A 25,715-nucleotide genomic window follows, 5' to 3' on the forward strand; every position below is an offset into this window, starting at 1 on the left:
ACTTATATTGTAAGTTGAACAACATGAAATTGCTTCAGTCCTCACTCATCTTTTTTTGATGTACATCTCACCATGAATGACATGTCTTTCAAACTGGGAATATAGTTATTGTCAAAATTCATTGCACTGGTGGGTGCTAGTTTATTGGTTTATTTCAGTATAACCATAAACGTTTGAGAATGTTGAGCAGCACGTTATTAGTTATATGTTAAAAGAAGTTTGTTAAGGTTTATAAAGTGTAGCATGGACTGCAGAATGACTGTAGGGAGGAGGTAGATGTAGAATGTGAGGAAACACGGGTCACGTGGTCACTACAGGTCAGCCTGACCACGTGGGAATTTGTTTATGTCGCCAGATGACGTCACAGGTGCCACACATGGATAAAATATTTAGCACGGTATACCTCCATGAAAAGCTGAAAATGAACACACAAAATTTCAATTTAGAAACAGGTGAATAATCAGCTGTCTCAAAATGAGAAACAATGTATATATAGTGTATCATAGATAGCTAGAGATCTAGTTTGTTAAACGCATTATATCGTCTAGACAATTTATTATGCGGTCGGCGGAGGGATACAGAGTTGAGTTTTGGATTGTGTCTGCGGTGAACGAGTGTTAGCTCTGTAAAATGGCTGATAGAGAAGGCGGAGAGGATAACCCGCAACCGGGTCAGCCAAGTACGTGTCATGTTGCATTATTCCATCCTATTGGCTCCATACAGTGCCAAATGTTGGTCATAACTGTGGTAAAACTCGCGGTTGATGGGTTGCCAGGCTCCGAGGACCAACATGGCAGGCTATCTCACCTGGATGATATGCAATCTTATCAAATTTCCTTTGTTCACGCACCCAGATTTTTATCGTCAAAAGCAAATATTAAACTTGATAGTGTTTTGCAAAGGCTGATGTATTACGGTTGAGTGGTAAAGGGTATATGAAGGAGTTATGGGTAGTGAAGATGGTTGTGGTTGTGGCTCATATATAGACGTGAAGGCTGTGTTATCCTTCTACTCAACATTATAGCAACTCCCCGGCTCTCACACACACATACCTGCTTGCTCTCAGCCTCCCTCCATCCACCACTGATACACAGTAAAGCTTGAGACACAGCAGTAACACTAGTCATGGATGCTCACAAGGACAAACAACCCTCACGTTTTTTCTAGGAACTGAAGGGAAGTTTAGTACCACAATAACAAGTAGCTGTACAGGGAGAGATTTTTACACTAGTTTGACACGACTACAAGTATACTGAACTTGTAGACGACCACAACTTTATGTAGATCAAGTTTGAATTGCAATTGTTTTGGAATTAGATGAATAAAATACACTGGATACATTCAGTTGTTGCCACTCTTCCCCTGTGGATCAAACCTTCCATTCCCCAGGCACTGTATGATCACTGCGGGTTTAGTGCTTCTTCATCATAACAATTCTACTTAAAACTTACATTTGTAAGTTAAAAAAATGATCTAATCTTGATGCATATTTCATAAGTCAACCCCTCAAGGAGTTGTTTTTATAATAATGATCAGTAAAGTTTATTTAGGCACAGGTATACATAAGTACAATTATCATACATAGTTTAATATGTAAAATAGCTACAGTAACCCTAAGGTCACTTATTTCCACTGGGGTTCCTGTAATTCCATTGAGGTACTTGGTATACAATACTGACAAGCAGATAAGTAAGACACATGCAACAGTTAAGTATCTTTATTCCTAAATAAATGTTTTGTCTAATAGAGATGGCAAATATAGGTGATGTGATCAGTCACTCATCCTTAATGCTGCTCAGGGACTTTTGGTCAAAGGAATTGATCTTGCTTTTCCCTTTCATGGATCAAATGCCTTTCGTTCTTCAGGGACTATACGACTCCTATGAGTTTACAGCTTTTCCTGATTCAAAACTAAATATGTATTTCATTATTCGAGCTAGTTTCCTCATTTGATTGAGAAAATTAATGTCAGTAATCTCACTGATGTTAGCCAATTGTTTAGAAGTCTCCGATATTTTTTCCAGCTGCTAATAAGTTCTCCCATGTAAAAACTTGGTAAAGCTGTCTGCAGCACTAACCTAACCTAAATCAAACAAAAATTACTTTGTTGGAACTCATGGCTGTCTTTTAAGAAGTCACCAAGCCTGCCATCTGGATAATGCAATACAATTCAATTATGAAAAGCTGGTGACAGCCAGACACTTGAAGTATGTATTGTATATACTGTATATAATAGTTTAATTCCTTGTATAGGATCAGTCATGTGACACATGAATTCATGTAACATGATTGATGGGTAGAAGATTGCACTAATAAAAAAATCCACATTTATATTCTATAAATTTTCATCTGAAGGTAGCGTCTTGGATATAGCTCTCTCATAGTTGTCTGATTTCTGTCAGTCATTGTTTTCTTTGAATTGGTAATGCATCTGACAGTGGCAAAGGCACCATATTTTCAAATTACCAAAGTCAACAAGTTATTCCAGTGCAGGCTCGGTAGGCAACACTTTTGCCTCGCACACAGTGTTCAGGGTTCGATTCCCAACATAGGTGGAAGCATGGGCATGTTTCTTTACACCTGTCCCTGTGCACCTAGCAGTATGTAAGTACCTGAGTGTTAGTCAACTGGTGTAGGTCATATCGTGGGAAACAAGATTGAAGGAATACAGTGGAAATAAGACAGACAGTCCTCAATGACACACTGACTTTATTGGGATATCCTGGGTGGCTAACCCTCTGGGTTAAAAATCCAAACAAATCTTTTCTTATAAATACCAGTTATACAAGTGACAGATTTGGTGATTTTTTAATATATAAACACAAGTTAACCAGTAATACAATCAAGGCTTCTCATAGGTTAGTGCTGTCTGATTATATTACTAAATTTGTGGCCTGATCGCTAAAGTTCTTGCTTCTCATGGCGAGGGTGCTGTATAGCCCTTGTGGTTTAGCGCTTCATTTTGATTATAATAATAATCACGGCGAGGGTCTGCATTCGATTCCCAGCGCTGGTAGAAACATTGGGCGTGTTTCTTTACACCGGTTGTCTATGTTCACCCATCGGTAAAATGGGTACCTGGGTGTTAGTTGACTGGTGTGGGTCGCATCCTGGAACAAGGACCTAATTTGCTCTAAATGCTCTGCATAACAAGGGGGCTTTCTGTATAGTAGTATGTCATTGATGTCAGCTAGGCCTGTATACCATGTACATATACGTACTTTTAGTAAATAAAGATATTACAGTGGTACCTCGAGTTACGAACTTAATTTGTTCCAGAAGGCTGTTTGAGTGCCATTACCTAACGAATTTGTTCCCATAAGGAATAATGTAAATTAGATTAGTCTGTTTCAGACACCTAAAAATACACTTACAAAAGCACTTAGAAAAATACACTTACATAATTGTTTGAGTTGTTAACTGTCCGAAACTCGAGGTACCACTGTAGTATTGTTATTAGGGAAATACAGTAAACCCCGTAGCTAGACTGCTAGCACACTCGGCCCACACTGAGGTCTGTGGGTCGATTCTGGTATAGAAGGAAACATTTGGGCGTGTTCCCCTAAGACACCTGCTGTCCACGTTCACCTGTCATTAACCTTTGACTGTCGCAAGCCCCTTTCTAAAACTGTCATTCTATGTTGCAAAATATTTTAAAAAATAAAAAATTAGTTTTTTCTTATGAAATGATAATCTTCCCGATGCTAATTACACCAAAAGTAAGAAATTTAATTCAAAATAGGGTCCAGAATAAACACTGCAGACATTCTTGGCACTAAAATAACATCCTCTGTTCATTAGTCATGTCTCCAGGTCCCTCTTATACTCTTGCTTTCCATTTTGATTTTTTTATTCACACAAAAAATAGAAGATATACAGTGCACACTGACCACACAGACCCATTCTCTCACATGTGGGCCTACCAACTTTCTCCTGCTTGATTTGAAGCCACTAGAATTATTGAGTATATATACGTTTGAAACACTGGCTTGTAAGACGTATGTATGTATATGGCCGAAACAGTCAAAGGGTTAAAATAGGTACTTTGGTGTTAGTTGACTAGTGTGGGTCACATCCTGGGGACAAAATTGACCTAATATACCCAGAATGCTCTGCATAACAAGGGGCTTTCTATATATGTAGTAGTATGTCACTGATGTCAGCTAGGCCTGTGTACCTTGTACGTGTACATGTAGAAATAAAGATTATTATTATTATCATTATATTATTATTATTATTATATTATTATATTATTATTATATTATTATTATATTATTATTATTATTATTATTATTATTATTATTAATATTATTAATATTATTAATATTATTATTATTATTATTATTATTATTATGAATAGGTTCAGGAATACGAAATAAAATCCACTGGGTCAATAGATCTGGCAACAATGAACAAAGTCCTTTGGATGCAGAATTCTTCATCATTGTTAGTCACAGCAAAATAATCTTTACTACTACTACTACTACTACTACTACTACTACTACTACTACTACTACTACTACTACTACTACTACTACTACTACTACTACTACTACTACTACTACTACTACTACTACTACTACTACTACTACTACTACTACTACTACTACTACTACTACTACTACTACTACTACTACTACTACTACTACTACTACTACTACTACTACTACTACTACTACTACTACTACTACTACTACTACTACTACTACTACTACTACTACTACTACTACTACTACTACTACTACTACTACTACTACTACTACTACTACTACTACTACTACTACTACTACTACTACTACTACTACTACTACTACTACTACTACTACTACTACTACTACTACTACTACTACTACTACTACTACTACTACTACTACTACTACTACTACTAATACTACTACTACTACTAATACTACTAATACTAATACTACTACTACTACTAATACTACTAATACTACTAATACTAATACTACTAATACTACTACTACTAATAATACTAATACTAATAATACTAATACTAATAATACTAATACTACTACTACTAATACTACTAATACTACTACTACTACTAATACTACTACTACTAATAATACTAATAATAATACTACTACTACTAATAATACTAATACTAATAATACTAATACATGTACTAATAATAATGAAGATTGAGACACTTATGCAGCATATGGGAATCTTTTCCTGAATAAAGATTCCCATATGCTGCATAAGTGTCTCAATCTTCAACTTGTCGGTTTTTCAAACCATTCATCACTAATAATAATACTACTAATAATAATAATACTAATACTACTATTATTATTATTATTATTTCAGCATGATACAATGTTTGTACATAAATGGGTGATATTTAGTTGTGCATGCATAAAGCCCATAGTTATACAGAGCATTTTGAGGAAGCTTAACCTAATTTAAGAGTGCAGTGGTAATAACTATTAATTGTTTATATACAAGAACATTAAGGGTATACAAACAACAACATTTAGGAATTACAAGAACAAACAAGCAGAAAGCTATTGCTTAACCCTTTGAGGGTCGACAGGCCCTCTCCGAGACTCGTTCTCAGGGTCGGCCAAATTTAAAAAAAAAATAATAATTTTCTCTTTTGAAAAGATAGAGAATCATTTCCCGATCATAATGACACCAAAAGTTTGAAATTTGATGGAAAACTTACGGAATTATGCTCTCACGAAGTTAGCGTTCTTGGCAATGTTTACACATCGGCGATTTTGCCCACTTTGAGCCCCATCTTCGGCCAATTCCACTGTACTAGTTGACAAAAAACATGAATATTTCGCTAGAACTCCATTTTTTCTATCAGATGAGTGCAAGACACCACCCATTTATCAATATCAACTATCCAGTACAGTGGTCATAATTTAGCAATTTTGCCAATTTCACACAAATTTCAAAAGATGCCAATTTCTGAATAGGGTCCAGAATAAACAAGAAAAACATTCCTGGCACTAAAATGACATTTCCTCTGTTCATTAGTCACGTCTCAAGGCCCCTCTTACATTCTTTTGCTTTCCACTTTGAATTTTTATTCTCACAAAAAATAGAAGATTTACTGTTATGCAGACTACTGCATTAGTGTAAAAATGTTATAAATAATATTGGCACACTTGCGAAAGAATATTAGACTCGCCAGTTGACGTGTATTGGATGCTTGGCATGATTTGTTTACTTTTGAACTTTGGTAAAAATCGAACATTTCTGCTACTTTGAGCTCAATTTCAAGGTACTTTTCATTGTAAAACCAGTCAAAATCATCTCAATTTCTGTAACATGTCTTCCATTCTATAAAATGAGACCAAGAAAACTAGAATACAACAATAAATACCATACGAAAATACAGTGCAAAGTCGCTGTTTTATTCCAAAAAAACGGTCAAAGTTTTTTTTTTTCTCATTATGCACTGTGTGCTGCAGGATTTTTTTTATACTGTGCACACTGACCACATAGACCCATTCTTTCATATGTAGGCCTACCAGCTTCCACTAGATTTGAGAGCGCTAGAATTTAGGCGTACTAGTACGTCAAAAACCCTGGGTCGTAAGCTTTAATAGTACAGCCGATACCCTCAAAGGGTTAAGGTTGGATTATGATTACAAGTACAGGTCCTCCATCACAAATCCGGCATCATTGGAACCTGTAGTTTGCCGAATTGCAGAGTGGTTAGGTTAGAATACACTTAATAAAATTAACCAACTTGACTTACACAGTTCATTGAACATCGGCAAAAATCGAACATTTCCGCTACTTTGAGCTCAATTTCAAGGTACTTTTTGTTATGAAAGCAATCAAAATCATGTCTATTTCTGTAATATATCTTCCATTGTATAAAATGAGTCCAAAAAATGAGAATACAACTATAAAAATCATACGAAAATATACTGCAGAGGCGGCTAATGGCTGAGAAGTGAACTCCCTTATTTATCGTCCGTCTTTTCTATTTTTGTTGTACGTTAAGAACCATTTTTCCATCATACATTGCCCAAGTTTCAGTGAGATAGCCCAACAAACAACTGAGAAAAAAAATATTTACCAAAAATCATATATGGCAAGCCCAAGCCAGGTACTGGAAATAAGTCACTTTGTCTGACTTTTCTGGATTATCCTAGGTTCTCTGTACATACACTGCTATGTATGATAATCTTTGTAACTGTATTTGTGTATACCTAAATAAACTTATTTACTTCTAGTCTGTCAACTGAGTACAAGAAATTGCCCATTCACTTATTTCAGCTACCCAATAAAGTGGTCAGAAATTGGCAATTTGGCCGATTTCACACAAATTTCAACAGATGCCAATTTCAAAATAGGATCCAGAATAAACAATGCAGACATTCCTGGCACTAAAATAACATTTTCTCTATTCATTAGTCACAGTTACAGGCCCCTCTTATATTACTCTTGCTTACCATTTGGAATTTTTATTCACAAAAAAAAAATAGAAGATTTACTGTTATGCAGACTACTGCATTATTGTAATAATTGCATAAATAATGTCAATCCATTCTTGTGACATCATTTGTTTACTCTTGAGCTTCGCTAAAGAATAGAACATTTTCGCTACTGTGAGCGCAATTTCAAGGTACTTTTCATCATGAAAGCAATCAAAATCATATCTATTTCTGTAATATATCTTTCATTCTATCAAATGAGACCGAAAAAATGAGAATATAACCGTAACAACCATACAAAAATATACTGCTAAGCGGCCGATAATGGCTGAGAATTGAACTCCGCTATTTATGGTCTGATTTCTTTCATTTTTGGTGTACGTGAAGAAGTATCTTTCCATCATACATTGCCCAAGTTTGAATAAGATAATCCAACAAACAACTGAGAAAATAATAATAATATAATAATAATAATAATAATAATAATAATAATAATAATAATAATAATAATATCTTTATTTACTACACATACATGTACAAGGTATACAGGCCTAGCTGACATCAGTGACATACTACTGTATAGAAAGGCACTTGTTATGCTGAGTATTTCAAGAAAATTAGGTCAGTGTCCCAGGATAACACCCACACTAGTTGACTAACACCCAGGTACCCATTTACTGATGGGTAAACATAGACAACAGGTGTAAAGAAACACGCCTAATGTTTCTACCCTGGCTGGGAATTGAATATTTACCTAAAATCATATATGGCTAACCCAAGCCAGGTACTAAAAATAAGCCACGTTGACTTTTTTGGGATTATCCTAGGTTCTCTACACATATGCTGCTGTGTGTGATAATCTATAATGAGAAAATAACTTTTTTGTTTTATGTTTATGGTGGAGTACAAGTGTATATCATAGTTAGCCCTGTGCTATACTCCGTTTTCTCTAATATAAGCCCCCAAGACAAGGATAGGAGAATGGTATTTGTTTACCATATCCACTTCATAATTGTCTAACTGCTTGGTGTTATGCCAAATATTATTCATTTTGGAGTATATAACATGTTTTATGTTATTTATATTGTTTCTTATGTCATATTAGATCAATTGTGATAGGCAAATAAGCTGTAGTGTTGATATTAGCGTAATAATAAAGCATATTCTCCTGCTTCATGAGACTGAGCTCATGACAACCGACAGTGGCTTCAAAGCCACCTTATCTTTAATGGATAATGTACTGTGTAGGTGCTTTACATAATGAGAAGCATTTCTTTTATTCATTGGAACCATGGCTAGGGCTAAAATTACGTAAGCAGGTTAAAACAATAAATGGAGAAAAAGAAATTGGAATGACTTATGCAGCAAGTAGCGCCACCAAACAGTACCAGCAGGTTGGTGTGGCGACCCTGGAAATTTGAAATTATGCTAGCCAAAATTAGTGCCGAATAACTGAAGGAACCGAATAACTGATTGCCGGATTTGTGATCGCGGACCTGTATGTAATGAAAATAAAAATTTATAGTTTTTCACATATTTGTGGTTGAGAGAATTATTTACCATAGTTAACACATTTTGTCATTTTTATTTGTTGTTAGGATATATTAGGGATTTTTTTTTTTTTTTTTTTTTTTTACAGTAGCTTTGAAGCTGCTAGCAGATAGAGAGGCTCTGAAAATTTCTGGTAGGAAGTTCAGATTTTGGGTCCTTTTATGCACATTGAGTTTTTACAAAGATTAAGCCAGACAGAGGGAATATCAGAGACTTTTGTGTCTAGTATTATGCCTGTGAGTCCTGTTGCAACTGTCAAGAAAGCATTTCAGGTCAGGATTGATATTAGAATTTATTGTTCTGTATATATAGTAATAACTCACTCCCTCAATTAGTCCATTAAATACAGAGTTTGCCGTATTGGATATTTCTACTGACAGATTGATGACTTAGTAACATTGGTGAGAGCATTGGCATTTACATAATTTAGATTTTGTTTAGATTATGTTAGGTTAATGCTTGTTAAATTTATATACAGTTTGGGAGAACTCACTGCTAGTAAGGAAATATTAGAAACTTCAGATTAATTGATGGCTTTAGAACATCGGCAGGATTACCTGCATTCACACATCATATTCAAGGAAGAAGTCTTATTGCTTGGTTAAAAAGTATTCGTGTACTGGATGCTGTTGAAAAATTGAAAAAATCTGCACCAATTAGGTTAGATTAGATTAGATTCTTTATTTCAGCATGATACAATATTTGTACAGAGGTAGATGACATTTAGGTGTGTATGCAGAAAGCCCCTTAATATGCAGAGCATTTTGGACAAACTTAAAATTAATAAAGCAAAGACTAATTTAGATATTAAGTTGTGCCTCTGTATACAATAAAGAAACAACAGTATTGGGTCAGCGCCTCTGTATACAATAAAGAAACAACAGTATTGGGTCAGCATTACACAGATTGAATTAGCTAAGGGTTACAATGTAAACAAAGCCCTTGAGGCAGCTGTGATAAGTGACATATCCAGGGCTTCATTTAATTTTAGCGATGACAAGTGGGCTAGTTAAGTTAGGTTAAGTTGTGTAAGCAAGTAAGTTTATTTAGTCATAGGTACACACGAGTACAATTATCACACACAGTGTAAATTACCTAGGATAATCCCCAAAAAATCAAAGTGACTTACATGTATTTCCACTGGGGTCCTTGAAATGCACTGTGCTCATCAGGGAGTATTATAATTTTTTTCATGCCTGTCTGATGTATTTGAATTGTTCTATTATACACGACCATATGTAACTGTAGATCTGATCAAATAGGCAGAGGCACTGAAATCTACTACCACAACATATCATGTATTAACTCTACATGCACCAGGGATGAACATGGTGGATATATATTTGCTAAATTTAAAACCCCTAGTTGCAGTTGGAGCAACTTCAACATAAACCTAATCCAAGCAGAAGACCCTCAAGTAGCTGACTTAACATACATGAGCAATTGCTTGCTGTTTACTTCTGCAACTAAGCCTATAAGAATTTTCGAGACAAGCACATCCTTAATTGACCATATCTGCTTGATATGCACTGTATGATACACAAATAACCCGCACATAAAAGAGAGAAGCTTACGACGACGTTTCGGTCCGACTTGGACCATTGACAAAGTCACACTAACCAGAGGTGGAGCAGGACGGCTATATATAGGCAGGAAGAGGTGGTGGTAGTAGTAGTAGTACAAGAATTGTATATAATACCGACAAGATGAAATTAAGACACATGCACAACACCCGGGCATCCCCATCATAGACGTTTCGCCATCCAGCCAGCCACTGGATGGCGAAACGTCCACAACAAAGACAACCAGACGCCGCACATGTGTCTTAATTTCATCAGTAGTTGTAGTAGTAGTAGTAGTAGAAGAAGAAGAGGTAGTAGTAGTGGTAGTGGTAGAAGTGGGAAATAAGGATGACGAGCCAGTCAAATACAAAGGAAGGGGAGCACTGCAAGAGAGCTAGATGCTCACAGAGGGAGAGCAAGCGCACAGAGGTGCGTGAAAGGGGAAGTGGTGAAATAAATGAAGAAGGAACAGAAACACGAGACAGGAGAGAGAAAGACAACCCAGCGGAGAAAAGGAAAGAGGAAAGGGGAAGAGGAAGAAGAAAAAGAAAAAGAAAAAATGAGGATTCAGGTTAAGTCAGGGCATCTAGCTCTCTTGCAGTGCTCCCCTTCCTTTGTATTTGACTGGCTTGTCATCCTTATTTCCCACTTCTACCACTACCACTACTACTACCTCTTCTTCTTCTACTACTACTACAACTACTGATGAAATTAAGACACATGTGCGGCATCTGGTTGTCTTTGTTGTGGACGTTTCGCCATCCAGTGGCTGGCTGGATGGCGAAACGTCTACGATGGGGATGCCCGGGTGTTGTGCATGTGTCTTAATTTCATCTTGTCGGTATTATATACAATTCTTGTACTATTACTACTACTACTACCACCACCTCTTCCTGCCTATATATAGCCGTCCTGCTCCACCTCTGGTTAGTGTGACTTTGTCAATGGTCCAAGTCGGACCGAAACGTCGTCGTAAGCTTCTCTCTTTTATGTGCGGGTTATTTGTGTATCGTTCCAGTCACGGTATTGTGCCTTTTTGTTATTTATGCACTGTATGCTATTGGCTTTCTTTTGTGCCTAACAGTATTTTATTACATGTAAATTTACATTATCTGTATACTTCATAAAATAAATAAAGAATTTTAAATAAATTGTAATAGCTCTCTCAAAGCAAGGATAATCACAAGTAACACTACTGACTACTACCACACCTTTGTCATTACCAACTTATGTAAATTACCGTAAGACACTAGTAAGATCTCATTTCGTCTCCATGATGAAACATCAGTAAGTAACTTTATTTCAGGATTAACATTGACTGGCACAGACACTGACAGTCAGAAAATTGATGAATGTACAGGCGAGCCCTGTTTATATAGCAGGTTAGGTTCCGAGCTACTACTGTAGCCTAGATAAAAGCCTGATAACACGTTTACACTGTCATATAGTATATTAAGTAAGCAATAGAGCTAGGCCTAAAACATATATACAGTGGAACTTCTATTTGCAAGCGCATCCACTTGTGAGTTTTTCCAAATACGAGCAGTCGATGGGTCGATTTTTTGCTTTCATACGCGAGTGAAATTTCCACAAGCAAGCAGACCTCAAGGGAGGTTCCTTGACCCTGGTGAGGGGCTCTTGCTCTTGATCTAGGGAATTGGATCTCATTTGTTTGTTGGACTATCTTATTGAAACTTGGGCAATGTATGATGGAAAGATGCATCTTCTTAACATACACCAAAAATGAAAGAAATCGGAGCATAAATAATGGAGTTCACTTCTCAGCAATTAGCTGCCCCTTAGTGGTATTTTCATATGGTTTTTATGGTTGTATTCTCGTTTTTTTTGGTCTCATTTGATAGAGTGGAAAATATATTACATAGATATGATTTTGATTGCTTTCACGATGAAAAGTACCTTGAAATTGAGCTCAATGTAGAAGAAATGTTCGACTGTTTTGGCTATGTTCAAGAGTAAACAAATGATGTCACTATCCATTCCAGTATGCAGTCGTGAATGGGTTGACATCATTTATACAATTATTGCATTAAGGCAGTAGTCTGCATAACAGTAAATCTTATATTCTTTTGTGAATAAAAATTACAAATTATTTATATTGTAATAATAATATGTATAATAATAATAATAATAATAATAAGAATAATACATATATACATTAATAATGTACTACATAATAATTATAATAATAGATGGCTTCAAAATGCCATCAGTAGATGGCAGTGTTTACTACAACAAAGAGGGAGCAGTTGTGGTGCCTCCACCTGTTACATAATGACACATTTTATTTATTCTATAGTATATATCAAGGTTCTGTGTTATTTATAATGTTTGTTGTGTCATATTAGATGAGTTGATGATAGTGAAATATTCAAGAAGTATTTTGTCTTGTCTCCAGACAAACTTGTCTACCGCCGACGCTGCCCATACCACTACACGAATTACATATTTTATTAATTTTAGAGAATAAATCAGGTTTCAATGTTATTTATATGGTTTATTATGTCATATTAGATGAATAAATAAGCTGTAGAGTTGATATTAGTGAAATTACAGTGGACCCTCGACCAGTGGCATTAATCCGTTCCAGAGAGATAGTTGAATTTGCCGTTAGTCGAATTAATTTTCCCCATAAGAAATAATGGAAATAGAATTAATCCGTTCCAGACACCCAAAAGTATTAAAATAATTTTTTTACAAGAAATATACGTTTCCCTACACAAAAAGGAATGGGACATGCAAAATAAACAATAATTAAATGCCACTTACCTTTATTGTGGAGTTGTTGATGAGCGATGAGATGGTAGGAGGGAAGATGATGCAGGTTTTTGTTGTTTGGAAGGGGAATCCCCTTCCATAAGTACTTTAGGTACTAAGTCCTTTGGTGTGGTTACCTCCCTTCTTGAGAGTCACTGGACCCCTGTCGCACGAAAAATCTCTCCATAGAGCTGTGTTTCTCACGTGCCCTTAGGAGTTCCCTAAAATAGGACACGAGTGTCATTGTACATGTTGCCAATATGGCTTGCAACTTCTGTGACAGGATAAAATTCATCTATAAATGCTTGCACCTTTGTAAACATTGAACACATTTTCCTAATCCTTGACGAAGTCATCGTCCTCCATCTCTCTTCCTCCTGCCCTGAAGAACATTCCTGAGATGTGATCTGTTGCTGTTGCACCTGAAGCTCTTGCAGGTCTGCAGTGGTTAGTTCTTCCTTGTCATTATGCACCAACTCTTCCACATCCTTGCCACAAACCTCCAACCCCAAGGACTTCCCCAATGACACAATAGCTTCCACTACTGGCATAGGCTCCTGAGGGTTAGCCCCAAACCCTTCAAAATCCCTCTCTTGTACACAGTGTGGCCACAGTTTCCTCCAAGCAGAGTTCAAAGTCCTGGTAGTCACTCCCTCCCAAGCCTTACCTATAAGGTTTATGCAACTAAGGATGTTGAAGTGATCTTTCCAAAACTCTCTTAGGGTTAATTGAGTGTCTGAGGTCACTTTAAAGCACCTTTGAAACACTGCTTTTGTGTAGAGTTTTTTGAAGTTTGAAATGACCTGCTGGTCCATGGGCTGGAGGAGAGGAGTTGTATTAGGAGGCAGAAATTTAACCAAACTCCCCTGCAATTTCCTCTTGCAAGTCATGAGGATGAGCAGGAGCATTGTCCATTACCAGGAGGCACTTGAGTGACAATTTCTTTTCCTTGAGGTATTTTGTCACAGTGGGGCCAAACACACCATAAAACCAGTCCAAGAAAAATTCCCTAGTGACCCATGCCTTACTGTTTGATCTCCACAGCACGCACAAATTACCCTTGATGATATTATTTTTCTTGAACACTGGGAGTTTCAGAGTGATACACCAATAAAGGCTTCACTTTGCAATCACCACTAGCATTACTACACAACATTAATGTCAGCCTGTCTTTCATAGGCTAATGTTCTGGGAGTGCCTTTTCCTCCTGAGTAATGTAGGTTCTGTTTGGCATTATCTTCCCAAAACAGGCCTGTTTCATCACAATTAAACACTTGTTCAGGTTTTAAGTTTTTCAGTCTCTATGTATTCCTTAAAGTCCTTCATATATTTTTCAGTCACTTTTTTGTCTGAACTGGCAGCCTCACCATGCCTTACCACACTGTGTATGCCACTACGATTCTTAAATCTCTCAAACCAGCCTTTTCTGGCCTTAAATTCGTCAATATCATCGCTGTTTTGAGGCATTTTCTTAATGAGATCATCATGCAACTACCTTGCCTTTTCACAAATTATAGACTGAGATACACTATCTCCTGATAATTGTTTTTCATTTATCCATGCCAATAACAGTCTTTCTACCTCTTCAATTATTTGCAATCTCCGTTTTGAAAACATACTTGCACCTTTCGCAACAACAGCTTCCTTGATTGCCTTTCTGTTTGCCAAGATAGTACTGATGGTTGAATGGGGTTTGTTGTATATCCTTTCCAACTCGGATATACACACTCCACTTTCGTATTTTTCAATTATCTCTTTCTTCATTTCCATCATAATTCTCACCCTTTTTAACACAGGCTTGGCATTAGAAGCTTTCTTGGGGCCCATGGTGGCTTATTTAGTGGTTACAAGCACTAAAAACACTGGAATAATCCAAAATATATGGCAGGTACACATGGAAGCGGCTGCAACAGCTTGTAAACATTGGCACACCGAGTCTTGGAGTGGCTGGGCCTGCTCAGGCTGTGCTCCCGCCGCATGGACACATTCCGGATGAACGCCATTAGACAAGTTTTTCGCCATTGGTAGAGCCATTTTTTTACGCCAAAGAGTGCCATTAGATGAATTTGTCGTTACTTGATGCCGTCGTTGGGCGGGGGTCCACTGTGTTGAAGTACAGAATTCCACTGGAACAGATTAATTGCATTTCAGTTAATTTAATTGAGGAAAATTGACTCTGCAAACAGCAAATCCAGTTGTGAGCAAGGTCATGGAATGGATTATACTCGCAAGTAGAGCTTCCACTGTATGCATATCGTACACATTACTTACCTTAAAATATTTTCGTCCTTAGATTTTAGTGAATGAATATACAGTGGACCCCTAGATTTTGTCCGGTGCGGAAATCGTACAGTTGAGATTTCAACCACTTTCTTGGCGAAATTTTATCCCGGGTTTCGTACATCCGCTCAGAGATCATCCATACCAGACGCATCCACCTGGGCCACTCGGACGTTCGTGATTCACTCTTGGGCACATTAAATGTCTTATTTTATGTTAATATAGACATTTTCATTAATCCATCTTTGATATTTTCTTCAAAATTATATAAGAAACATGTTATATAGCATTTAACCCTTTCAGGGTCCATCCCGTAGATCTACGGCTTTACGTTCAGGGTCCAAACCGTAGATCTACGTCATGAGCTCAGCTCACTCTGATAAACTGTGAGTGGTACATTTGGGCCTAGATATGAGAGAATACATCTATGTGGTATGTGTGCACCACATAAAACAGATCCTGCAGCACACTGTGTATAATGAGAGAAAAAAAAATGAAATCATGATTTTTCGATTAAAACAGCGACTTTGCAGTGTTTTTTCATATGTTTTTTATAGTTGTATTTGCGATTTCTTGGTCTCATTTGATAGAATGGAAGACATTACAGAAATAGAGATGATTTTGATTCGTTTTAGCACTGGAAATGGCTTGAAACTGAGCTCAAAGTAGCAGAAATGTTAAATTTTTGCCGATATTCAAGAGTAAACAAACGACCTCACACGTCTAATACACGCCAGCTGGTGGGTCTAATATGCATTCACAAATATGATGATGATATTTATACAATTATTACAGTATTGCATAACAGTAAATCTTCTATTTTTTGGTGTGAATAAAAATTCATTATGTGAATAAAAAATCAAAATGGAATTTATTTGTAAAGCCTCAAAATGTAACTAATGGACAGAGGAAATGTTAGTTTAGTTCCAGGAATACCTACATTGTTTATTTTGGACCCTATTTTGAAATTGGAATATTTTGAACTTTGTGTTAAATTGGCCAAATTAACAATTTCCGATCACTTTAATTTGTAGTTGAAACAGTTGAATTGGGGATTTCTTGTGCTCAATCGATAGAATAGAAGTAATACTAGTGAAATAGCTAAGAATTTGGTTGACTGGAATAATGTAATTGGCCTAAAATGGGAGTTGAAGTCGGCAAAATCGCCGATTCGTAAATATCACTGACACATAAAAATTCGCGAGAGCATAATTTCGTCAATTTTCCATCAAATTTTGTACTTTTTGTTTTATTACCTTCACAAAAAGATTCTCTACCATTTCATAAGAAAAAATAACAAATTTTTTTTTTTGAAAATTCTTGGACACTGGGGCACCACTTCAGATTTGGGCCTTGGACCCTGAAGGGGTTAAACATGCCTTTGTTACTCGTTCACTAAGAGTGTCCCTCTACTCTTAATGCCATAGTAATACTAATACTGTACAGTGAACCCACGGATTACAGCATTAATCCATTCCAAAGAGTGTGTGTCATACCGAATCTATTGTAATCCGAATTAATTTTCCCCATAAGAAATAATGGAAATCCAATTAATCCGTTCCAGACACCCAAAAGTATTAAACAAAATAATTTTTTTTACATGAAATATACATTTCCCTACACAGAAAACAATGAGAAATGCAAAATAAATAAATAATAAAATGACACCTTATTGAAGACGTATTGATGAGTGATGAGACAGAAGGAGGGGAGAGGATGGTGGAGTTTACAGTTGTTTGGAAGGGGAATCCCATTCCATAAAGACTTCAGGTAGCAAGTCCTTTTCAGGGGTTACTTCCCTTCTTTGTTTTTTAATGGCACTAGGACCAACTTGAGTCATTGGACCCCTGTCGCACCAAAAATCTCTCCTGAGAGCTCTGTTTCTGCATCTCTCTAAGATTTACCTAAAATGGGACACAACACTGTCATTGTAGATGTTGCCAGCATGGCCTGCAACAACTGTGTCAGGGTGATGTTTATCATAAAGGTTTGCACTTCAATCCACTTTGCACAAATGTCCTTAATCTTTGAAGAAGGCAACTTCCTCTATCTCTCTTCCTCCTCCTCTGAAGGAAATTCCTGAGCTGTGGTCTGTTGGTGTTGCACCTCAAGCTCTTGCAGCTCTGTAGTGGTTAGCTCTTCATTGTCGTCCCCCACCAACTCTTCCACATCCTCCCCACTAACCTCCAACCCCATGGACTTCCCCAATGCCACAATAGATTCCACAACTGGCATAGGCTCCTCAGGGTCATCCCCAAACCCTTCAAAATCCCTCTCTTGTACACATTCTGGCCACAATTTTCTCCAAGCAGAGTTCAAAGTCCTGCAAGTCACTCCCTCCCAAGCCTTACCTATAAGGTTTATGCAACTGAGGATACTGAAGTGATCTTTCCAGAACTCTCTTGCTCACAATCAGTGTCCAGAATATCTTGCTGTCAATTTTGTCAAGGTTGGGAACCAAAGCAATCATAGTGCTAGGGGGAGAGAGCACAACTTTGTAGTTCCCACAGTCATTGGCCAGACTTCAAACACCTTTTATTGTATACCATTCTTGTACAACCTTTTATTGTACAGCAATAAAGGAATGGAACAGACTGCCCACACATGTCAAAGCCAGTCACAGCATGAACCAGTTCAAGAAGAGTGCCAAAAGGTGTCTGATGAATGTAGCTACAGAAAGGGAGGGGAATGATTTTCTATTTTTTAGCCAACATACGTGTAAATTTTACCGTATTCCTAGTATTGTAGATAGTCTTAATGACCTTCGTGTAGTAGATAGTCTTTTTAGTATGATAATAAGATGTTATCTTCATTATAGAATAATAAGAAAATATTATAACCTTTATATTATAATAATAAGGTAAAAGGACCCTAGTGAAAATAAGTCACTCTGACTTTTTTGGGTTATCCTAGGTTCTCTACACATATGCTGCTATGTATGATAATTCTATGTAACTGTATTTGTGCATACCTGAATAAACTTACTTATTCTTAGGGTCAGTTCAGTGTCTGAGGTCACTTCAAAGCACTTTGGAAATTGCTGTGGTGTACAGTTTTATGAAATTTGAAATGACCTGCTGGTCCATGGGCTGGAGGAGAGTAGTAGTATTAGGAGGCAAAAACTTGACTTTGATGAAACTAAACTCCGGCACCATTCGCTCTTCCAAGTCTGGAGGATGAGCAGGAGCATTGCCTAATACCAGGAGGCACTTGAGTTCCAATTGATTTTCCAAGAGGTACTTTTTCACACTGGGGCCAAACATGTCATTGAACCAATCTAAAATGTCCCTAGTGACCCATGCCTTATTGTTTGCTCTCCACATCACACACAATTTAGTCTTGACTAAACTGTTTTTCTTGAACACACTGGGAGTTTCAGAGTAATATACAAGTAAAGGCTTCACTTTGCAATCCCCACTAGCATTACTACAAAACATGAGAGTTAGCTTGTCTTTCATAGGCTTGTGTCCTGGAAGTGCCTTTTCCTCCTGAGTAATGTAGGTCCTTTTTGGCATTTTGTTCCAAAACAGGCCTGTTTTATCACAATTGAACACTTATTGGGGTTTTAATTGTTCAGCCTCTATGTACCCCTTAAATTCTTGCACATATGTTTCAGCCACTTTTTTGTCAGAACTGGCAGCTTCACCATGCCTTATCACAATGTGTATGCCACTATGATTCTTAAATCTCTCAAACCAGCCTTTGCTGGCCTTAAATTCATCAATATCAGTACTAGTTCCAGGCATTTTCTTAATGAGATCATTGTGCAACTGCCTTGCCTTTTCACATACAATTGACTGCAAAATACTATCTCCTGATAATTGTTTCTCATTGATCCACACCAACAACAGTCTCTCCAAATCTTCGAGTATTTACGATCTCTGTTTTGTAAGCATATTTGCACCTTTTGCAACAACAGCTTCCTTGATTGCCTTTTTGTTGGCCAAGATGATAGTGATGGTTGTATGGGGTTTGTTATACAACCTGGCCAGCTCAGAGACACGCACTCCACTTTCGTATTTTGCGATGATGTCTTTCTTGAATTCAAAAGTATGTCTCACCCTCTTTACCACAGGGTTGGCACTAGAAGCTTTCTTTGGGCCCATGGTGGCTTATTTAGCAGTTACAAGCACTAAAAACAATGGAATAATACAAAATGTATCGCATGTACGCATGGAATCGTCCTCACTGGCTTGTAAACAGTGGCACACTGGATTGCCAGGCCGCTCAGGCCACGCAGACACGTTCGGATCAAATGACTTTAAACGAGTTCTTTGTCGTTAACTGGGTCAATATTTTTACGCAAAAGCATTGCTTAATCCGAATTTTACGTAATCTGATGACTTCGTAATCCAGGGGTCCACTATACATAATAATAATCAGTCTTGGGCACATTAAATGTCTTATTTTATGTTAATACAGTGGACCCCCAGTTAACTATTTTAATCCGTGCAAGAGGGGTAATTGTTATGCGAAATAATCGTTATGTGAATGAATTTTCCCCATAAGAAATAATGGAAATAAAATTAATCCGTGCAAGACACCCAAAAGTATGAAAAAAAAATTTTTTTACCACATGAAATGTTAATTTTAATACACACAAACTGAAAAAGGCATGCACACTTACATGACACTTACTTTTATTGAAGATCTGGTGATGATTGATGGGATGGGAGGAGGGGAGAGTGTCGAACTTATTGTTTAGAAGGGGAATCCCCTTCCATTAGGACTTGAGGTAGCAAGTCCTTTTCCGGGGTTACTTCCCTTCTTCTTTTAATGCCACTAGGACCAGCTTGAGAGTCACTGGACCTCTGTCGCACAACAAATCTGTCCATAGAGCTCTGTACCTCCCGTTCCTTTACGATTTGTCTAAAATGGGCCACAACATTGTCATTGAAATAGTCACCAGCACGGCTTGCAACAGCTGTGTCAGGGTGATTTTCATCCATAAAGGTTTGCAGTTCAACCCACTGTGCACACATTTCCTTAATTTTTGAAGTAGGCACAATGGATTCCACAACTGGCATAGGCTTCTCAGGGTTAGCCCCAAACCCTTCAAAATCTTTCTTAATTTCCATACTAATTCTCACCCTTTTTACCACAGGGTTGGCACTAGAAGCTTTCTTGGGGCCCATGGTCACTTATTTTCCAGAAACAGCACCGAAAACACTGTAATAATACGAAATATTCCGAGTGTATGCTTGGATGTTACCGCGGAGGCTGGCTGGTAAACAATGGCACGGGCGGCACATGTGAGGCTGGCTGAGGGCGCACATTGGACGCGTCTCGGACGAAAATCGGTGAGCAGGTTTTTAATCGGTATGCGCGGCAAAAATTTTGCGATTAAAGTAAGCGGTATGCGGAATAATCGCTATGTGATGCCATCGTTATGCGGGGGTCCACTGTATAGACATTTTCATTAATCCATCTATGATATTTTCTTCAAAATTATATAAGAAACATGTTGCTTAGCATATAAACATGCATTGTTTCAGTAGGTGTGAGTAGGGGTTCATTTGATTTTGTTAGTTTGATTGTTTTGTTTTTGAATAACTTTTTAGTTCCAAGAATTTGAGATAGAGTTTTCCAGGTTTTTTTTTCATATCACCTTTGAGGTTATGTAATCTATTTTCATAATACAATTTTTTAGACCTTCTTATCAGGCTGGTAAGTGCTGACGAGTAACGTTTAGACTGTTTTCTAGTTATTTGACCCATTCTATACTGTTTTTCATATTTGTGCTTTTTGTTAATGGATTTGAGGATGCTTGGTGTTAGCCAGGGAGTATTCAGTCTCTTTGCTGTGATCTGTTTAGTTTTTTGGGGGCAATGTTTGTTATAGAGGCTTTGGGCTTTTTTTAGAAAATTATTTATACTTTCATTCATATCTGTATATGTTTCGATCTCATTTTGCCAATCGATGTTATTCATAGCTGCTATAAAGTTGTTAACTGTGGTCTCGTTATGTAGTCTGAAGGTTACTTTAGTGATGTCTTGTGGCAGTTTGCCCAGATTAGTTATGAGAAAGGTTGGGTAGTGGTCTGTAGTGTTGTCTGTGATTATGCCTGATTTTAAAGGGGATATGGTGTTTGTCCAGATGTGGTCTATTAAGGAGATGCTTGTCTCGGTGATTCTTGTAGGTTTAGATACTGCTGGTAGCAACAGGCAGTTACTCATTGTGTTTGTGAATTCGGTTACTTGTGGGTCCTGGTCGTGTAGTATGTTTATGTTGAAATCTCCTGTTAGTAGTAGGTGGTCTTTATTGATGTGTGCATCAGTAATCATGTTTCCTAGTTTTTCACTAAAGTGGTAAATGTTTGACTGTGGTACTTTGTAAATGTTTATAACTGTGAGGGGTTTTTGCAGGTCTTTTGATTTAAATTTGGCTATGATATATTCTCCATGTTTGTCCCTTGTGCAAAATTTATTGATACATTCGAGTTGATTTGAGTAGTATATAGCTGTTCCTCCCCCTTGCTGGTCTGTTCTACAGTTGTGTATGGCCATGTAGCCAGGAATGATATAGACATCTGTAATATCAAGCTTAAGCCAGGTTTCTGTGAGTGTGATGATTGATGTATTGGAATGAAGGGAATTGAGTAATGCTGTGAGGTCCTCATAATGTTATGCAAACACTCTGTTGCCTGTCTGTCAACTACTACTTTACAAAGGCTTGAACTTATACAGTGGAACCTCGGTTTTCGTTTGCCCTGGTTTTCGACGACTTCTTTCGTCAAAATATTGTCCCAGCTTTTGTTCAATACCTCGGTTTTCTTCCGCCATACGGAAGTGTCCGTCTGCCCGTGCCCACACAAAGCATCCCACGCATCAGTCTCTCTTTGAAGCTACTAGAATTTTGGAATATAGATTCTTTAAAAACACTGGCTCGTAAGACGTATATATACTACCAAAGCAGTCAAAGGGTTAATCAATGCCTAATTCTTAAGTAACATTTAACCCTTTGAGGGTTTCGGCCGTACTAGTACGGCTTGTGACCCAGGGTTTTTGACGTACTAGTACGCCTAAATTCTAGCACCCTCAAATCTAGTGGGAGGAAGCTGGTAGGCCTACATATGAAAGAATGGGTCTATGTGGTCAGTGTGCACAGTATAAAAAAAATCCTGCAGCACACAGTGCATAATGAGAAAAAAAAAAACTTTGACCGTTTTTTTGGAATAAAACAGCGACTTTGCACTGTATTTTCGTATGGTATTGATTGTTGTATTCTAGTTTTCTTGGGCTCATTTGATAGAATGGAAGACATATTACAGAAGTTGAGATGATTTTGACTGGTTTTACAATGAAAAGTACCTTGAAATTGAGTTCAAAGTAGCAGAAATGTTCGATTTTTACTAAAGTTCAAAAGTAAACAAATCATGCCAAGCGTCCAATACACATCAACTGGTGAGTCTAATATTCTTTCGCAAGTGCGCCAATATTATTTATACCATTTTTTACACTAATGCAGTAGTCTGCATAACAGTAAATCTTCTATTTTTTGTGAGAATAAAAATTGAAAGTGGAAAGCAAAAGAATGTAAGAGGGGCCTTGAGACGTGACTAATGAACAGAGGAAATGTCATTTTAGTGCCAGGAATGTCTTTCTTGTTTATTCTGGACCCTATTCGGAAATTGGCATCTTTTGAAATTTGTGTGAAATTGGCAAAATTGCTAAATTCTGACCACTGTACTGGATAGTTGAAATTGGTAAATGGGTGGTTTCTTGCACTCATTCGATAGAAAAAATGGAGTTCTAGCGAAATATTCATGTTTTTTGTTGACTAGTACAGTGGAATTGGCCGAAAATGGGGCTCAAAGTGGGCAAAATTGCCAATGCGTAAACATCGCCGAGACCGCTAACTTTGCTAGAGCATAATTCCGTAAGTTTTCTATCAGATTTCATACTTTTGGTGTCATTATGATCGGGAAAAGATTCTCTATCTTTTCACAAGAAAAAATTATTACTTTCTTTTTTAAATTTGGCTGACCCTGAGAACGAGTCTTGGAGAGGGCCTGTTGACCCTCAAAGGGTTAACAACAATCCCTCACGTGTGTTGTTTACTTATCACAAAATACGAGTGTGCACACATGTATACATATTTGAAGCACAGTGAACCCTCAGGTAACGCCTTTAATCCGTTCCAGAGAGCTAGCCTTTAGCCGATTTAGCCATTAGCCAAATTAATTTTCCCCATAAAAAATAATAGAAATCCAATTAATCCATTTCAGACAGCCAGAAGTATTAACAAAAAAATATATTTTTTTTAACCCTTTCAGGGTCCAAGGCCAAAATCTGAAGTCAAGCACCAGTGTCCAAGAAATTTTGAAAAAAAAAAAAAAAAAATTTTTCTTACAGAATTAAAGAGCATATTTTTGTGAAGGTAATAAAACAAAAAAAATTAGAATCTGATCAGTACTTACCGAGATACAGTGCCAAGAAGTTTGTAGAAAATGATGTGGTGGCGGCAACATCGACGAATTCCACATACGTGTATTATATTATTTTGTTGTTTTAGTTGTTTTTTCTTTTCTTTTCCAATTTTTTTCTATTCCTACTACCATTTGGGGCCTGAGAGACCAATACTGTATATAATTGATATATATATACTCACTGTATTGAACACAATAACTGCACTAAAGTTATTATCATATTATTGTTTACCACTGTTGTTTATTACAATAAACATGTACAAATATTGTATAATACTAATGTTCTATCATATATTTACATATTTACAATCACTGGACATGGTTTTAGAACTGCTGGAGCTTGTGGAACTCCTTGAAACAAGGCACCATGCACAGAGGCACCTTACATTCCTCACACATAAACCGAGTGTCTTTGCGTCTTTGTTGCCGTCGTTTTGTTTGTGCACAGACAATGCATCTCTTCTGAGCAAATTTCTTTTGAGTTGAAGGAAGCTGTATTATGAAATGATCACCTTCTCTCCTCAAACGCTTGGGTATATTGTGATGAATTCGAGGACCATGTTGTATTGCAGGTGTTGTTACCTGGTACTTCATTATGAGTTGTCTGACAACAGACAAACAAAATTCACCATACGGTGGTCTGTTACCAGTCTTTATTTGGTACATATTATATGCATTCAGCATTGAAATGTCCATGAGATGGAAGAAAAGTTTCATGTACCACTTGTAACTCTTACGAACACAGTCAACAAAACCAATCTGCATGTCACACTTGTCAACCAAGCGCATGTTTTGTGTATAATCAATCACTGTCACTGGTTTTCGAATACATTCATTAGTCACTCGATCAACTTTGCCACTGTCTTGCATTTCATTACGGTGAATGGTTGTCAACAATGTGACATCTCGTTTGTCATGCCACCATAATGCCATGATGTCATTGGCAGTAAACACCTGCACGTCATCACCACGAACACCTGCGTTGAGTCTGGGCATATGTTTACGATTAGAACGCACTGTGCCACACACATCTGTCTTGTTCACTCGCATGAAATCACTGAGTAATGGGCTTGTGTACCAGTTATCGGTATATAATGTATGGCCCTTACCAAGATAAGGTGCCATCATGTTTCTCACTACGTCACCTGATATACCCAATAACATCTTGGTATCTTTCAATGTTTTACTACCCGTGTATACAACAATATCCAACACCAGGCCACTGTCACAATCACAGAGTACAAACAATTTTATACCAAAGCGGTTCCTCTTGCTCGGTATATACTGCTTGAATGACAGTCTACCTTTGAACAAAATCAAAGACTCGTCAATTACAAGATTCTTGAATGGATAAAAGTATATCCTGAACTTTTGTTTGAGATACATGAAAACATTTCTAATCTTGTATAACCTGTCACTTCTGTCAGGCCTGGTTTTGTCAGAGAAGTGCAACATACGTAACAGTAAGATAAACCTGTTCACTGGTATTATTTCACTGAAGGATGGGGTACAAATTAGCCGATCTGTGGACCAGTATGCTTTTATATTATGCTTATAGACGTGAGGCATAAGCATTATTGTTGCAAAAAGCAAATACATTTCTGCAACAGTCGTCTCTTTCCACCTGTGTAGTCTTGACTGTGGTGATAAGATCGTATTTGCCATGGTGTACTGAAAATACTTATTACTTTCCCTGAC

General features: G+C 37.2%; 1 long non-coding RNA gene across 1 annotated transcript in view; it reads left to right on the plus strand.

The window, feature by feature from the left end:
• Positions 1 to 589: 589 nt before the first annotated feature.
• Positions 590 to 25,715, plus strand: part of LOC138853876 (uncharacterized) — a 176,337-nt gene continuing 151,211 nt past the window's right edge. Inside the window, exon 1 of the long non-coding RNA XR_011393079.1 lies at positions 590 to 679. This is a non-coding gene — a long non-coding RNA (uncharacterized lncRNA). The remainder of the gene's footprint in view (positions 680 to 25,715) is intronic.

Source organism: Cherax quadricarinatus, chromosome 42 (assembly GCF_038502225.1).
Source record: "Cherax quadricarinatus isolate ZL_2023a chromosome 42, ASM3850222v1, whole genome shotgun sequence".
NCBI lineage: Eukaryota > Metazoa > Arthropoda > Malacostraca > Decapoda > Parastacidae > Cherax > Cherax quadricarinatus.